At 34.1% G+C, this 19083-nt stretch overlaps 1 protein-coding gene across 1 annotated transcript in view; it reads right to left on the reverse strand.

The window, feature by feature from the left end:
• The window catches only part of CADM2 (cell adhesion molecule 2), a 244731-nt gene that overhangs the window by 172142 nt on the left and 53506 nt on the right, over positions 1–19083 (reverse strand). The window lies entirely within an intron of this gene.

Genomic DNA, 19083 nt, shown 5'->3' on the forward strand with positions numbered 1-19083 from the left:
ATAAAGCCCAGAATTAAGCGAGAGGCAAAGAGAGTGGAACTCTGAAAGATAGAGGAAAGAGGACTGGTTAGGGACACTGGGACCTGAGGAACAATACAGTGGTTCCGCAGCCAATAATAAAAGGCAGTTGAAGCCTGGCTTCTTCCAACCATAACCTTACAATAGAAGGTGGTCTAGGTAGACTCATTTGTTAATCACATATCAAATGTGAGTCTTCCCAGTATCTCTGGGAGAGACTGGGCCACATGCAAGAGGAATCAACTGGGAACATCACTGACTATAAGTGGCCATGGAGAGCAAGTGAAAATATTTGAAGAAATAATGGTCCCAAACTGAAATTTTTCCTAAAGAAATAAATGTACTACACAGAATCAGGAAGACAAACTAATCTCAAATATAATAAACCCAAAGAAGTCTATATCAAAATACATCAAAATTAACCTGGAAGACAAAGAAAAAAAAATCTTGAAAACAACCAGAGAGAAAGACGTGTATCTATAAGAGAATACCAATTTAAATGGCAATGGATTTCTTTGAAATTATGGAGGCCAGAAGGAATGGCACATTATTCAAGCACTGAAAGAAAAGAACTTACTTATTCAGGGAAACTAACCTTCAGGAATCAAGAGGGAATAAATATGTTCATAGAAGAAAGAAAACTAAGAACATGTTTCTCCAGCAGATCTGTCGTGAAAAGTTAAATAAATGTCTTTAAACAGAGCAAAAGTTATCTTGGAGCATCAGGAAGGAAGAAAGAACAACCAGAAGAACCAACACATGGGTGAATCCAATACAGAATATCCTTCTCCTGAGTTGTCTCTATTTTATGACAGTTTAAACAAAAATTACAACCTCAGCTGATGCAATGTTGAACAAATATAGGGGGGATACTCAAGACAAGTGAAAAGTGGGTAGGGCAAAGGTACTGAAAAGGAGTAAGGTTTACTATTTAACCCAAAGTGGTAAACCATTGTTACTATGTATATTTCAATATCTAGGGCAACTACAAAGAAAATATACAATGTAACATACTCAAAAACTCTATAAATCAGAGAAAATCCATTTATATAGTGTCTTGAAATAATAAAATTATAACGATGGAAAAGAGATTAGTGCTTCCCAAGGGTTAAGGATAGTAAAGGGTAGAAGAGAGTGGGGGGGACATGGATGTAGTTATAAAAGGACAGCACAAGAGATTATTGTGGTGATGGGACTGTTTTGTATTTTGTTATGTTTGTATCCACATGAAACTGCACATGAAATGAAACTGAATTGAACTATACACACATACACACATATGCACACACAGAGAGAGGAGTACATGTAAAATCAGTGGAACCGAATAGGATTGGTAGACTATATCAATATATCTTTGGAAGATGTTATTTGGATCAAGGGTCCATGAGATCTCTATATATTATTTTTCACAACTGAGTGTGAGTCTGCAATAACACCTCAATTAAGGGGCGCCTGGGTGGCTCAGTAGGCTAAGTGTCTGACTCTTGATTTCTGCTCAGATCATGATCTCAGGGTTGAGATCAGGTTCTGAGCTCAGCAGGGAGTCTGCCTGAGATTCTCCTTCTCCCTCTGCCCCTCCCCCCTAAAATCAAAACAAAACAAAACTCAGTGAAAAGAAGACTATAAGTACATTTGAAGAAATAGGGTAAGTGGTCATATCAAAGCTTAAAATTCATGATACACATTTACCACAGAGCGGAAGGTGGATCCCAAGCACTGAATATTCTTAAAGTACTGTACCTTCTCTATATACTTTGTGAAAGGAGCAGGCAATAACAATATGTAATATTTGGAAAAATTCTAAATTTTTGAGATTTTAAATATATTTTAAAAAATCATCCTCCCAGATACTCAAATAACACTCACCTTCCTGATTATTAGTCCCTCTGTTTCCATTCTTTATTAATTATAATTCTACAAGGAGACATACACTTACAAATATTTTTGGAACTAATTTTATTAAATATAAAATGTAAGGTAAATCTGATTATGATTGCATTTGTTAATCCATTAAAATACAGTAGACAATTTTTTCAGATGTTTATTTCATACTCTATCTCCTGCATTCACTAATATATATACGCCTTATTCAGTTGCTAGAGGAAAACAGTGGGACACAAATTCCTTTTTTCCCCAATAGGACCTCAGGGTATATCAACCACTTTCAAAGCTGTGATTTATTTAAGAAAAACATTTATCATGTATTTCTTGTTTCCTTAAAGAGAGGTTGCCAAAAGGGAACACCCAAGGTTTCTGCCATGATACTATATGGATAAAGCTTGTTACTTACCCCCTGGGTTCAATTTCATTTCTTCTAAAACAGTTCCCACTGACAGAGAGACAGAGCTTACAATTTTCAGTGAATCTTAGCAAAAGAAATGTAACTCTCTTTTGGTCATACTACATTGTGGAAACTGTATAACATAACTAAAATCACCTGAATCTCTCAATATATACAAAACTTTCTTATTTAAACCATTTGCATGGAGTAAAGCTAAAATCAATAACTTAGGAGTTAAAAAACTTTAGGCACTGGTATAAAGTCATATTTTCTGTGGATAATAATTCCTGATTTGTTTTCATCTTCCAATTATAATGAGAACTAAATGATTTCATGTAGTATGTAAAGTCCCTTTATTTTTATTTTTTTTGTATTTTTTTGTAAAGTCCCTTAAAATAAATCTACAATGATATGTTAAAATATTTTGTGTTTGGAATCCTGATGAGAACCTAAATATTTTACTGTCTGAAATATCTCAATTAATTTAATTTACCAAATCATATAGCATCTTGAGTTATATGATTACTACCAACCTGACTAAAAATTGGTCTCTGAAAAGCAGAACACCTATATTTTTTTGAAGACTCATTTATTTATTTGAGAGAGAGAAGAAAGAGAGAGTATGAAGGGGTGGAACAGAGGGAGAGGGAGAGAGAGTTTCATTTTCCATTGAGTGTCCAGCCCAGTGGCAGGGCTTGATATCACTGCCCCGAGATCATGACTTGAGCCAAAAACCAGAGTTGGAGGTTTAACCAACTGAGCCACCCAGGCACCCCCAGAGTACCTGCATTTTAATGTAAGCTCTGTTATTGATAAACCATATGAACCTAAGCAAGTCACTTAAATGTGTGCCTTGATCTGCTGAATGTCACATGGAGATAATAATTAAGTGAAAGTATAAGGAATATGGTTTAGAGAATTGAAATATATGAATACATATTCAAAGCCTGAAAACAATTCCGAAAACCAGAAAATGGACTCAATTAGTAAAAGGACTATTTATTGTGTGAATTCCCTTGTTAATTTATTTGGTAAAACAAACAAATAAAAAGCTACCTAAAGATATTCTCATTGGACTGAATATTTTAAACTAATCATACATTTCTAACATTCATCTTTTCAAGTTTGTAAATACTTATGTCATCTTCAGTTCACTTTGTAACATTTCCAGTATGAAGGAATAAAGGCAAACCTTTACAAGTCCAAAGAAGGAAATACTATAACTCAGTGGGTTCACTGTGAGCAGGATCCTTGTCTTCCTCATCTCTGCTCCTTGCACCATCACTATCTGCATGGGAAGTATCAGTGAATGACTATTGAAATGAAACTGAGAGCCAAACTGTGTGCATATGATAAGAGCAAAGTGAAAAAGAACTGAACTAGGAAGTCCTCTTGAATATATCTCCACAGGCTCCCCCAAGGGAGAGAAGCCAAAAAAAGAAGAAAGAAAGTGTCCTGTTAAGACACTGTTGAGCATAAAAGAGCTAGAAACATCATGCTAAGAAAATTTTTAAAAAGTGATGGTTCATTGGAAAATGATTTGAAATACTGAATGAGTGATCTCTGAGCTATTGTCACATTACTTCATGGTTTTCAGTGAACACAAAAAGCAGTAGCTAATTAGAGAAAATCTGTATTATTTAACTTTTCCACATAGCAAGTCCCAAACATATAGTGAATCTAAGAATTGTGATATTGTTAGTTGAAGTGAATTCAATCTTTAAGGGGAAAGGAAAAAAAAAAAAAGACTTTCCTTTGTGAACACAGGATGTCCATGCTATCTAAGTAACTTAAAAAAAAAAACCCTCAAACATCTCATAAAAAGGGATTTTAAACATTACTCTAGGAATAACTGAACAGAAGAAATGAGTATGTGTAATAAAAGAATGAAAAGTAATTGCTCACACATCTCAGAGATTAAAAATGAGCTAATGGGAAAGGAAGCTACTCTGAGGTCACATCTCATCAGCTATTAGGTGCCTGCCACCCACTGGTGAGGTGATTTAATCCCTCAAAACTGAGTTCTGGAGGATTTAACCTTAGCTGCAAATAAGCGATGACCAAAAAAAAGCAATGACCAATGAGTAAGAATCTATTAGATATTACTTAATGCTGGATAAAAATTATTTTCCCAATATATCATTTCTAAATGATACATCAATCATACAAATGATTATCTGGGATCCATATCGGGTAAAATAAAAATTTCCAAGGCAATCACCTGGAGGATTTTAGTCAGATTTTATACTGATTTCTAATAAGAGTTATGGGCATAGTTAATAAGTTGTGTATCAATTAGTTTTAAACCAAATTAACTTAATAACATTATTATTTGATATCTGACATCATTCATTTAAGAATATGATAACAATTTGTACATATTTGCATTAATAGTTTTTCTTCTTTAAGTGTTATCTATTTATAGAGATGATCACAAACTTCTGTCCAGAAACATTTTCAGATATCTTTAAGTTGGTTTCCAGTAAGTAATAATTCATGTCACACATTATAGTGCTTAAATAATGATAAAAAACATTTTGTTATATAACCACTTTTAAGAGTCTATTAAAACACAGCAAAAAACAATCTCACTATTTTTGCATTTTTCCCTAGTTCTAATTTTACTTAAAACTTCCTCAAATAAAGATTATATCTCTATATTTCCCATGAGGCTTTACACTTATCAGGGTACATATAGGTGTCCACTAATAATTTGTTGCATTAAATTTAATATGTGGACCAACAAACTTTTTCACATAAATATTCTATAATTGTATATATTAACATCTCTTCAGAAAATCTTTTATATTTAAAGGATATTATATACTGATTCATTTTATAATTATAATAGACTAGAAAAGTAAACATTTCAAATATTTAGGGACTTACGTTACATGATGAGCAGTTTAAATGTTATGTTATAGAAGAGATAATAGGGAAGAGTTATAGGCACATTATATAAGTGATGAGGGCCTTAGGAATTTAATAGAATGGAGGAATGGAGTTTCCATCATGACAGATCACAAGGACACTCAAAGGAAGAGGGGCAAGCATAGCAAAGACAAGATTGGAAAGTAGAAATATCATGGAATTATATTTATTCCTCAAACATATTAATAAATTTTCCATAAACAAGTTTATTATTTACTGGTATGTTTTAGGTGTCATAACATTTTGCTTTTTTGGTTTCTGTATAATAGACCACTGATATAGGAATGAAAGTAGTGAGTTTTTGTTTTTATACATCTGAAGTAAGAAAATCTGGGGTTTAAAAATTGAAATTCTACCACTGGAAAAACTTCCTTCAAATACTGTCACAGTTTCCAGATTTATTGCTTGGGTTCTGTTTACATTTTCTATTCTAAAATTCCATTTACTATGGTTTCAGTAAAAATTCAGTCCAAGTTGAAACTTGGTATACCAAATATCAGCTCTGGAGCAATGGTTGTTTTTACCAATTTTCCAGAAGATTGATTTAGATTGTTTTGTATTGTATGACTGTAAAGAACAAAACATAAAAGGATTCACTAGCTTGATATGTTATTCTGTCTGTGTTAACTCTTTTATTTCAATCCATAGTACAATTACAAATAACACATGCTAATTATAAACAGTATTTGATTATACTATTAACAAATAAAATATTTGGGATATTAATAGAAAACACTCTTATGAAAAGAATGAGTGGCTAGATTTCATTTTTTACCTCTTTTACAATATCTAAAGGCATATTTTGGCATCATACATGTCAACATACCAATCATAAGGTCTGACAATGGTTTAGCTTTGGATCTGTGGCCTATTTGAAGACCATTAGAGCTTGTTTGACTTATTTTTCCTTTCTGATTCCCTGCTGCAGGCTTATTTGTACCGCTGTATCTATGTGCACTGATGCTTCTGTGTAAAATATTAATGTGGATATCCAGGAATGTTGATAAGCAGTAGATCATGTGCTTTCTCTAAAATGGTCATGACTTTGGTGTATTTTAATACAAAAATTCTATGAAAGCACTAAATTGCAAAAAAATCACTTTGAATCTGTTCTTTATGAATATGTTCTCCTCAACACTGCTTTAGATTTAGAAAAGAAGAAATATCTATGGAAGTAATACTGTAGTTAAATTTCTATTGACCATGCCATCCTCTAAGCTATTAGCATGACTCTAGTTTTAGAAAATAGGAGGTGAATTATTGTTAATTCTCTACTAAAGTAAATTTTTAGAATAAAAGATATTCAGGACGATTTATATTAATTACAAATTTGTATTAGTTACACATATATATGTGTATGAATTTGCCAAATATGCAGTATTCATTTCTTTTTAATTCTGATACCAATTTGAAATAATTGAAATAAATAATTGAAATAAATAATAAATAATTTGAAATAAAATTCTATATATCTTCTTAAACTAATGTAACTCTAATTCAATTACAAAACAATTCTACATTTTCTTTAGACAAATCCTCTACAATATCAATTCTCATTGAGAATTCCAAATAAATTTTAACTAAGATAACTGAGAAGGAAATAAGGAAGACGCTGCTACCACACACACACACACACACACACACACACCCTCACCCATATATTATCAGTATATGCTACTTTCATCTCTCTGAAAATCTGTGTAATATGTTGAGAAAGAATAAAAGTAGTTCCAACTCTGTAAATATATATATATATATATATATATTCACACTCTGTATGTGTGTATGTGTGTGTATGTGTGTGTGTGTGTGTGTGTATTTAAATCTGGGATGTTTTCACTGGAAAAAAGAACATACAGGGTAGAAGAAGAGATTGCTGTCATGTGAATGGGGGATCATATCAAACACATTGAATGTTAGAAGCTAGTGAGAGGTAGATTTGGGTTTAACATAGAGACTGTTATTTTATTTTTTTTATCCATTGATAAATAGATAAATACCACTATATTCAGCAGACTCATGAGATTTTCAGCTCTGTCAGAGCTGTTCAAGTAATGGCTACCTCGTCTTTTGTCAGGACTGTTTAAATGTTTTTCCACATTGCAGGAGAATATGTCCAAGTGAATTCTGAAAATTTATTAGGAGAAACCCTTACTACTTTTAATCATAATTCAATTCCTAAATGTGTTCAATCATAATTAATTCCTGATTTCAGTTATCTCCTGATAAACTGAATCACTAACTCAATGGTATAATACACCCATGTGTGCTTTTATATATTAAAACATTTCCACAGATTTTTAAGGCGTTTTCAAATGAGTTACACTCTAATTTTATTAATGGTATTATTCATCCCCATATTTTAAATATGATATGAGTTACACTTTGTGTTCAAAATGTAGCTCAAATCTGACTGAATTTTATGCTGCAAATAATGTCATTTGTAAGTTAACAATTCAACAAGAACTACTCAGATAATCAAGTGTGTTTAAAAATTTCATCTTTAGAAAATTAGTATGTATACATTCAAAACTGTTTGCCTTTCTCCTACACTTCAGTATTCTCATCAAATGAATGAGAATGTAAAAGGGAGTATTTAGGGAGAGCAGCACAATGTCATGAAGAAGCACACATGCATGTCTAGTTCATAAAAGATGAAACCTTGAAGGACAAAACCATTTTGGACAAATTGGAAAAATAGTGGTGCATTACTGTGTGTGTGTGTGTGTGTGTGTTTATGTGTGTGCATAAAACTGCAACATATAAAATATTCTTAGATCAGATGATTTTCTCTCTCCAATACCGTCTTGCCTACATACAAAGTAGGGGCATTTCATTCTTACTAATGGTGTATTTCTTTCTTCAAAAAAATGGGTTAAGGATTTAAAAATATACCATTTGTCAGAGGACATAAGAACATAACAGAAACTTAGTGTATGGAATTTAGATCAAAACGCCAAAAGATTCAACTGTCTGCACACTTGGTATAGTCTGCATTTTGATGGGACAGAAGGCTAGCTGAGGACAAAGCACAAGTTCACACCCTGCAAAACCGCCCACGCCCCACACCCCTGGGTGGGATACGTGGGACATTCCTCAGGCACTCGTGGCTGCCCTAAGGGTAAGGGAAAGGAAAAACAAATAGTTAATTTACAGAGATTATAGTCCTATAGGCAAGAGTCTCCCTCAGTTTACAAAATGTCTTAGTGATTACAAGAAAAAAGCATTCTTGTTGGGACGCCTGGTGGCTCAGCAGTTGAGCATCTGCCTTTGGTTCAGGTTGTGATCCCAGGGTCCCAGATGGAGCCCCACATCATCCTCCCCATAGGGAGCCTACTTCTCCCTCTGCCTCTCATGAATAAATAAAATCTTTTTTTAAAAAAAGCATTCTTATCAATAACCTAACCTCCATAAGGAAACTCCCAACTATCCTACTGTTAATGCCTTATTAGAGTGAAAAACATTTCACTTGACAATGGCAAGGCCTCCAGTACCTTGTATGTCCTCTTTACCATTCAAAAAAGTTCTTTTGAAACCTGCCCAACTCCCAGGTATATAATCAGCCTCCTCTCACAGGCCGGGGACAGCTGCTCTTCCTGCCCACCGGTCCTGTCCGCGGGGTTTAATAAAACCACCATTTGCACCAAAGACGTCTCAAAATTCTCTCTTGGTCATTGGCTCTGGACCTCACCCCACCAAACCTCACCTATATTCCAAAACTACATCAATTTTGTAAATAAATAAATAAACCATTACTAGTAGCAACATATCAATAAAACATGTCCCGCAAGTAAAGTAAGAACATCCAATTTCAGCAACTTCGGTCTTCAGAATTTTTTATACCTCAAAGTTTATATAATTTATAAATTTTATTAATTAGTGCTTAATTAAATGTAATTAATATGAATTACATTTAGAATTATAATTTATACATGTTAATTCTGACTGATTACCTATAGAAAATATTCAAATACTGCTAACTATGGGACTATATTCTCCTTGTTCAGCAAATAAAGACTATGTTTATTAGAAGCCTCAAACTTTTTTTTATATTTTATTTATTTATTCATGAGAGACGCAGAGAGAGAGGCAGAAACACAGGCTGGAGGAGAAGCAGGCTCCCTGCGGGGTGCCCCATGCGGGATGTGGGACTCCACCCTGCAACCCTGGGATCACGCCCTGAGCCCAGCCAGAGCTGATGCTTAACCATGGAGCCACCGCAGCATCCCAGAAGCTTCATCCTAACATGAAGGCCACACAGCAGTATCTAATACACTACACTGTGCAATGTCTAATATGGGTAGTCATATAAGGAAAATTTGTCAGGAGATAACAAAAATTTAGTAATTATGAAATTCTCATCCACATTTTTTAAGATCTTACAAACAAAACAAAACAAAACAAAACTTTTCCTCCCCATTGTGTGAACCAGACTAAGGTCATTTTGGACAAATCCACTATGATGCCTGCCCTCCCCCCCCACCTGAAATGTTAAGCACACACCTGTCACACATGCCTTGTTTCCCTTTTTTTAACCACATCTTTACGTATACCCTGGGGCATAACATCCTCAGTCTACCCTGGAGAACACTTGTTGGGAAACATTTCCCTCTGGGGTGTGCCCCAGCTGGTACACTCAGCCTCTAGGGCTATAAAAGAAAGTCTTCTGGAAGGTGGGATTGTGGTCATCTACTCATCTTGTCCAAGACGTGTTCTGTTGGTAAGTTCCTTTCATATGCCAATTCTTGTCAAGCTGAATTTGTTGTTTTTTTTGGTCTCTTCTTAGGTCTTGCGGCTCCTTTGGCCTTTGGAAGTTGTTCTGTATACATCTCTCTTTCACAAAACACCCTTATCTTCAGCACAAATAAAAGTTGGTGGTTATTTTGTTTGCTCTTCACAACTAGGTGTTTGTCACATTATTTCTTATTTTCCTTGAGAAAATATCTTTCGGTATTTGATACAGTTCACAATTTGATACAGTTCACTATTTGCCTGGACTCACAGAACAAAAAAATGATGCGGTATTTGAACTGAACAATTTCTGCAAGCTCTCATTCTTTCCAACAACCTACAATATATTGGTCTTCTCATAGACATATGAAATGCATTTTTTTCCATCCCACCATAAAACCACCATATGCAGCCATGTGGTATAACTCTGATCGATCATTTATATCAAAGAGACAAGAAGCTTATGTGTCATCCTATTATGGAAATGCATATACCAAGGTACATTGGGAATGAAAAACATCTGCCTTCATTAGACAGAGAAACCAGCCTTTGGTGTTCGTGATCTTGTGACTTTATAGGGCCCCGTGCCTTGTGAAAGCCTTGAATTAGTATTGTTAACAAAATGACTCAGTACTATGTTGTGCTCGTTTCTCGTGTTATCAGTCTCATCTCCAAAAGCCTGAAATTTGGATTAAATATTCACAGCTTTGCCTTCATTTCTAGGATATGATTATTAGGTGAAATAAATTCTACATTACACAAAGTTTGAAAATCTAGCAATCTGTTAACACATTTTAAGAAAATCACTTTTAGGGATCCCTGGGTGGCGCAGCGGTTTAGCGCCTGCCTTTGGCCCAGGGCGTGATCCTGGAGACCCCGGATTGAATCCCACGTCGGGCTCCCGGTGCATGGAGCCTGCTTCTCCTTCTGCCTGTGTCTCTGCCTCTCTCTCTCTCTCGTGTGTGTGTGTGTGTGTGTGTGTGTGACTATCATAAATAAATAAAAATTAAAAAAAAACTTAAAAAAAAGAAAATCACTTTTATGTTTTTGAAATTCAGGCATAATCATAAAAGACATCAATATGATACAGATTTCATTAAAATAGTTCAGAGATTTCTCTGAATCGTATTTATGTTTTTCCTACCTAAAACATTTTATTACTAAAAGTTTACTACATTACTCTTGATTTTGCCTCCTTCCTCAATTTCTCCATACCTTACTATTTTTCCCTTCTTTAGAGAAGAGGTGTGAGTGTGACTTTTCCAGAATATAAGTACCATCTCTGAAAAATATTGATCATGAATATTATTTCTAAAATATCTCTTTGCATAAAACGAGCATTCGATGGAATGTCATGAATCTCAGAGCAATAAAAATAAATCACAACTTACCATGTAGAATTTAAAGGATTTGAAGAATGGCATGCCTCTTTCTCAATTTAAATTAAAGCAATTACTATACTATTTGAATGTTTTTTCTTTACATTACATAATTTGATTTTCCTTTACCTTAGTTGTCTAAACTGTTTTTTTAAAAAGTGCTAATTCTTATTAAATTACATGCCAACTTTTAGAAACCCATCGATGTGTAAAAATGTAGGGCACTCAAATTTTGCTTCTAACAAATTTTAGCAAAAGGCAGATAAATTCAGTGATCATAAGAAAGAAGCAATATATTTTAATATGTCACTACAACAAAAATGTAAAATTAGTGAAATTTTTCACATGTTTATAACATATTATATATGCAGTATTATATATAATATAGATAAAATTATATTGTATATATAAGTTCATATAATTTATATAAGTACAGAGACTTCTGTGTATGTTTGAGGTATATATAAATAATTGTATAAATAAATAAACGAGAGGGGTAATTTGAAATAAAGTAGGGCAAAAATCCAATGTATACAACTAAAATCACTGAGATTGAGAAGCCAAGGACACAGGAGGACTGACTGATAAAAGCTAATTTTATACAAGGCTTTTAGGAGTGACTAGAGAAAAGGACTCTTTTTCAGTAATCCATACAAGTAACATACTAACACCTACTGATAAGATGAGAAAAATATATACATCAAATTAGACACATCATGTGAAATATACACTAAAAGAATGCATTGTGTTTTGCATTAAATATAATAGTTCAGTAGTGACCTTGAATTCATACTTTGTAGCTGGGTTTGTTTATTTGTTTGTTTATTTATTTATTTATTTATTTATTTATTTATTTATTTATTATTTTATTTATGTATTCATGAGATCCATACAGAGAGAGAGAGGGGCAGAGACACAGGCAGGGGGAGAAGCGGGCTCCATGCAGGGAGCCTGATGCGGGACTTGATTCCGGATCCCAGGACCACGCCCTGAGCCGAAAGCAGACACTTGACTGCTGAGCCACCCAGTCATCCCTGTAGCTGGATTTAAATGAGATCGACTGTGGAGGTGCCTTCTGAAACCCTGAGAGAAAGCCATAAACACACACTACTCTTGCTAATTCTCAGGAGGGAAGCCCATAGCCACTGCTTCAAAGGTTCCTGTACCTGCTGACCTCTCAGCTTTTATAGGAAGTTCTGAGATGTAGACTTTTGAACTTTGAGCTTGCCTTGGCGTTGGAGACTGAGGCTGTCTAACAATGGCTCTACACTGTGAAAAAGATCCCGGCTCTCTCTTAGGGTGCTTTCACTAAGGTAATGAAGAAAATATGAACGGGAAGAGCAAATACAATATTATTCCAAATGCAGGAGAGAATAAGAAAATTACATGTTTTAGAAGCAATCTTCTATAAAACTGTATTTTCTTTGTATATTTCTCAAGACACTTAGAACAACCTTACTATGCAAATACTTTCTGGGATTTCTCCATTGGACAAAAATATAGTAATGATAAGTAAAGCCTTTAAACATCAAGTAACTTCTGCCTTTTGAAGCAAACAATCCTTTTCCCATTGAGCTCCAGATATGTTGGGTTATAACAACCCACTAGGCAAAATAAAAGCAATATTTTGTCATCCAAATTGGATCTAGAACTGGCAGTGACACATTGTATCTGAGGGGCTCGGGAGGCCTGGGTAAAATGTAAGCAGAAGATGGGAGAAACAGGGGGAGCTTTGTAGTAACACACCATGAAGACTGTAGTGGTATGGAACCCGGATTTGTTAGGAATATCTGAGATCCCAGAAAAAATTAGGACAGCTGAGATCCCATCTGAGACCTATGGGGCTATTTGTGACTATACAAGCTAGAAACACAGCATTGTGCTAGGAGCTAGCATATTTGTCTACCATCTGGCTGTAGGATAAGAAGTCAGGTGATAGTAACAGTCACATATTAAAAGCTGTCATACATTAGATCTGGTAATCTTTCCATTGTAAAGGATGAATGAGACCAGGATGACTAGTTTTCTACCAAAAAAAAAAAAAAACCCAAAACAAAACAAGTTGTCTCCTTTCTATATTAAATTCAGAAGGTAGCTGTCCAATGAAGGACTCTAGTTCTCAGCATCCCCTAACTTTAGTGTAAAGCCATTGATGAGACTTAGTCCACGGAATGTGAGTAGTAGTAACATACTTTGCTTCATTGCTAAGGCTTTCAAGAAGTAGCTGAGCCTCTCCATCCTTTCTTCTCCCTTCTATTTTGAAGACGAGGAGGACACCACAGCTCCAGGTCATGACATGCCATGAAATTGCAGAACCTGGGGTTCCTGAATCCTTACAGAGTGAAAGATTGCAAGACAGTAAAGCTTCTGTATTGAATATGATGTCAGAGAAATTAAAATCCTATTACTTTTAACTCCTGGAAATGTTTAGTTTGTTAATGAAGCTAGTATTGTCGTAACTAACAAAAATGAGTTAAATAAAAAATAATACAGGTCCTTGGAAAAATATCATTGATTAAAAGAAAGGAACATAAGCCCAAAGAAGTGTTATAGGATTTATTATAGGAACCAGAAAAATTATTACTAAGTGTTTAGAACCCTCAGTATGCTACAATAAGATACAAACTCTCCCTGCATGGGGCCTGCTTTTCCCTCTGCCTGTGTCTGCCTCTCTCTCTCTCTCTCTCTCTCTCTCTGTGTGTGTGTGTGTCTCTCATGAAAATAGATAAAATCTTTAAAAAAATTGGCTTCTTCCACTAAAAAAAAATCTATAAGTAACTTAATATCTAATATTAGGAAACAAACAAAAAATATTAGGAAACAAACATTTTGGTAGACTATTAAGAAGCCTTCATATTTTAAGCATTTAGATGGACTTTAACATTGAGGAATGATAATCCTAACTTAAAACAAAAGGATGCAAAATTAAGTGTTCAGATTGGTATCAGTTTTATAAAGAAATAGAAAGGTACTTACTGGACTATTGGAATTTCAGGTGATTTTATTTCCTGCTTTTCTGTATTTCTCTGAATTCTCACATTTCCAGAAACTAACTTTCAGTATATACTTAAAACATTAAAACTTAGAAAATATAAAATAGCAAGTTATGTTTTTAGTAATTATATGGTTATTGAAATTGGTTATTAACTAGTTATAGAGCCACTTCATTTTACTTAGACTGTTTTTTGGCAATAAATATGCTATAAAAATCTTAAAATGTGGAAATAAGACAATGTGGAAGTAGATGAAGCTCCAAAAAACAGAAGGAGAGAAAAAAGGAGTTGGGGTTATCATATTAATCATTCTAAAGCTTTTCCACTTCACTATCTTTTATCACTATTTCAGCTCATATATCAATTTTCTGTACAAATACATTGTTTAAAGAAATACCATATCCCTTGTGAAATAAGCATAATTTAAAATTTTTAAAAAAATATTTCTTATTATAGTACTAAATACTTCATGAGGCTGTGTTTAAAATATTAAAATTCACTGATTTACATGTTATACAGATGTAAAAATTTATTATGATTTCTTTATAATATAAAGAGGATTTTGAAAAAGGAAACAACATATATTGTCATATTTAATCTTTCATTTAAGAAATATTTCTTTAAAATGAAACATCTCTATATTCTGAAAGCAACAGCATAAATGTTCTCATCTACGGTAAAAGACATTGTATATTATGGGAAAATATTTCCATAATAAAATAATATGTAATCAATAGGTGATTTGTGTATTTACTTATGAGGATTATGAGGGAAACAGCCTTTAAGACAAGTAGAAAAGTATGCTAAATGTGACAGTCTTGAATGATGACATAATATCTTCTTGTCTGTGATGGTGACACAAAATGGCAAAGGACACAAAACTGTCACTCTTGTGTTTATCTTCTGAGAGTAATAAAAGAGGGAGGGTGATTGATGGCACATAGACATAAACACTGTGTTTGACATATGTTGTTACCTTTTATACATAAATAGAAGTACTGTATTGATGGTTTTAAGGACACCTCACTTTTCTAGCTTCCTAAGATGCTGTCTTTACCTAAACAAAAAATAAAGGGATTTACAGTTTGATTATATGAAAGGTTATACATTACCTCTCTTAGAAAGCATTGCTTCTCGATGTATTATATATATATATAATATATATATATATATATATGGATGTGTGTACACATATATGTATACACACGTGTATACTTATATATTCAGGCAGAGAGAGGGTAGGAGAGTCACAGTGAAAGAAGGCACAGAGAAATAGAGACAAATTGAGAAAAACAACAACAACCAAAAAGGAGACACCTAGAATGCAGATTCTTTTTTCTAATATAGGTTTCTTTCAAATTCATAAATTATTTTTTTTATAAATTATTAATTAAAATTTTTTTTCACAACACTGAATATGTATAGAGAAAATTCCAAAGAAGTAGTAAGTACCTATACTGATTTTGAAGAGCTTGCAGTTTATTTGGAGAAGATTAAACATACAGATATAAAATACATATGTGATCATTACAAAGTAACATGAAAACAAGTGAATAATAATGCAACATAAAATTCTTAAATCAGAGCTGTGGATAGAAAGTAATTAACTAAGAATCTAATGAATCTAGAAAACCATTTTGGAAATTTAAATTTGAAGTTCAGCCATAGACTTGTGGCTAGGGTAGGAGGAGACCAAAGGTCAGAGAATTAGCTCTAGCAAAAGGAAGGATGGTCTTGAAAAGGGTGGATAGGCCCAGAAAAAGAGTAGATATTAACACATACATAAATATGTTCTAGTTTGTGCCCATCCACACTTATTTTGCCTTTCTCAGGTAAAGGTAAATTGGGGCGCTTGAGTGGCACAGTCACTTAGGCATGGGACTCTTGGTTTCGACTGAAGTCATGATCTCAGGGTCGTGAGGTGAAGTCCCACATCAGGCTCCACACCAAATGCAGAGTCTGCTTCAGAGTCTCCATTCCTTGCCCTCTCCTCTTCTTCCCCCACTTTCTCACACTCTCTTTCTCAAAAATAAATAAATAAATAAATAAATAAATAAATAAATAAATAAATAAATAAATGTTTACGAAAATAAAAATAAAGTTTAATAGCTACCAGTAATAAGCCTGCAAACTTGCCCATTTCTGGTCCTTTGTTCTCATGGATCCCTCAGCCTGGGGTGCCCCCCTACCAACGTCCCAGTTTCAAATCCTACTTAATTTGAAAGGCTTTTACTATGATAGTCCTTTGCATGGAAATTATGCCTCCCATCCTCACTAAGATGCCCCATTTCTCTGAATTCTTTAAATATAGTTCGCTTTGCGGATTTATCAGTCTCTATCATAGATTTTAGTTATCTATGTTAATATTGTCTTTATTGCACATTATATTTCTTTTTAAATCTTTTTTATTTATTTATGATAGTCACAGAGAGAGAAAGAGAGAGAGGCAGAGACACAGGCAGAGGGAGAAGCAGGCTCCATGCACCGGGAGCCCGATGTGGGATTCGATTCCGGGTCTCCAGGATCGCGCCCTGGGCCAAAGGCAGGCGCCAACCCCTGCGCCGCCCAGGGATCCCCCGCACATTACATTTCTTAAGAGCAATAACGTGTGTGCCTGAGTCATCTGTGTCCACTTCACAGCTTAACTAAAAATCATGAAAAAAACAGACATAGCTATAACAATTAGATGTTATAGTCCTATTATCATTTGACAGAAATAAAATTTCCTTTCAACATCCAACTAAAAAGTTAAAAAGAAAAAAGTTTTTTTCTGCAAATGCCCATAGAATTCATTAAGAATGTATTTATTTATATCAGATTTTATATTTTACCAACAAATATGCATCCCATCAGGAAAAACTAATTCAAATCAACCAGGATTTCCAGGTAGGATGGTGCAGGAGGAATTCATGTTTTGACTCAACACATTTATCACAAACACATAATAATAATATACTAGAAAAACACCAACACACATATACATTGACCCTCCAAATAAAATAAGCGGTAAAGAACCATATGACATTAGAGAATGATAGCAAAACTGCAGGCCTGTTTTACTCTAGGTCTAAGGTTTGCTCCCATGGAGTTAAAAGGCTTAAGGGCTCTCAGACAAATAGAACCAGGAATAGAAAGTTCTTAAAGCCAGGGCGGGGAGTGAAGCACCCCAACTCTGAAGGAAGCTAAAAATAAAACTCACCACCATCTGGGCTATGGTTTCAAACAACCCGCAGGTCTCAGGCAGTGAGCACATAGACAAAGCTTTTTAATCAAGAACTGAGCCAGCTGGCTCTCTAACTAAATCACCACATCCAGATATGCCTTAACTTAAAAAAAAAAAAAAAAAAAGTAGTAGTTCTGGGTTGTGGGACTAAGAAGGTAAGTGATAAGGGATAATATACAACCTCAAGATAGGAAACTGTGAGCCCAAGGTGGGAAAATAAGAGGGAGAAGGAAAAAAGAGAGAAGCAGAAAAAAAAAAATTTCTCCCATTTCCAGAGGGTATTCAAATCAAAATTGCTAAGTACTACATCTCAGTTGGACAAAAGATGTAAAATGAGTATGCTTAAAATGTTTCCATTAACAAATGAAAGAGTAATTTCCATTAAAATGAAGTGCAAAATTGCAAAACAAAAACAGGCAGAAATGAAAAAAAATCATAGGTCAACATGAAAAGAAGTAATTTTATACTGTTAGAAAATACAGTTACTTAAAAATGGAATTATCAAATTTGTAGCTGCTTTTGGGGAGTTCAGTAGTAAATGGCTCAGAAAGTAAAAAATATACATCAATTATGTTATATAAATATAAATGACAGCAACTGAACAATCAGAAGCTACCTTGAGAGCCCACAAAATATATCTACTAGCATATCCAGAAAAGGTAACTGGTGTAGTATTGTTTTAATTGATAATTTTTGAAACTTTACCAAAACTGAAGAAACACTTTAAAAAGAAAGTTGCAGGGCAATCTCATATGAGAAAGAATACTAAACAAAATATTTACCAAATAGAATCTACTGGAATACAGTAAATCCACCCTTCACAATTCAGGTTTATTTCAATCATACAAGGTATTTCTAATTATAGAAAAATCAAACAATGTACTTGACCATACCAATAAATACAGGAGGAAAATCCAATAATGATCTCAAAAGATACATAGAAGTATTTTTTGAAACTAATATCATTCATGATAAAACTTACAAATCTTGGGATAGAAGGGAACTGATGATTTAATTTCCATATAAATAAATGATCATTCCAATCATATTCATTGTTCCTTGACTTCCTCCCATCAGAAGAGATCATTCTCCAGCCCCCTCAGCCACTATTGGTGGATGCACTCCTCACTTTATTATAATCAATATGTGCAGCACTTCCACATTTTGCCCACATTCTACTGGTTCTACTGACCACCAACTCTCATCTATCTAGTACCTTCCTCTGAGAATCCTTTAATCCAACCAGAACCTTAAATTCTTTGATTCTACCACACTTTCACTGTCACACATTCTCTTTGTGTCCCCGTCTTTCTACCTTATACAGTTTGGATTTCATGGTCAGTTTTTAACTTTATTCACTTAGCAAATACTGTATTTGTATATGTACTACTTACACAAAGTATTATTAAGTGCTGTTTGGGGTCACTGGGGCACACTTGCAACCAAGATCACTCCTTTGGTCACCTCCTCATCTCTTGTCTACTTCAGTATCTTCACTTGGGAAGACTACATTTGAGTTAACTAGAA

Source organism: Nyctereutes procyonoides, unplaced genomic scaffold (genome assembly GCF_905146905.1).
Source record: "Nyctereutes procyonoides isolate TBG_1078 unplaced genomic scaffold, NYPRO_anot_genome, whole genome shotgun sequence".
In the NCBI taxonomy this organism is placed as follows: Eukaryota; Metazoa; Chordata; class Mammalia; order Carnivora; family Canidae; genus Nyctereutes; species Nyctereutes procyonoides.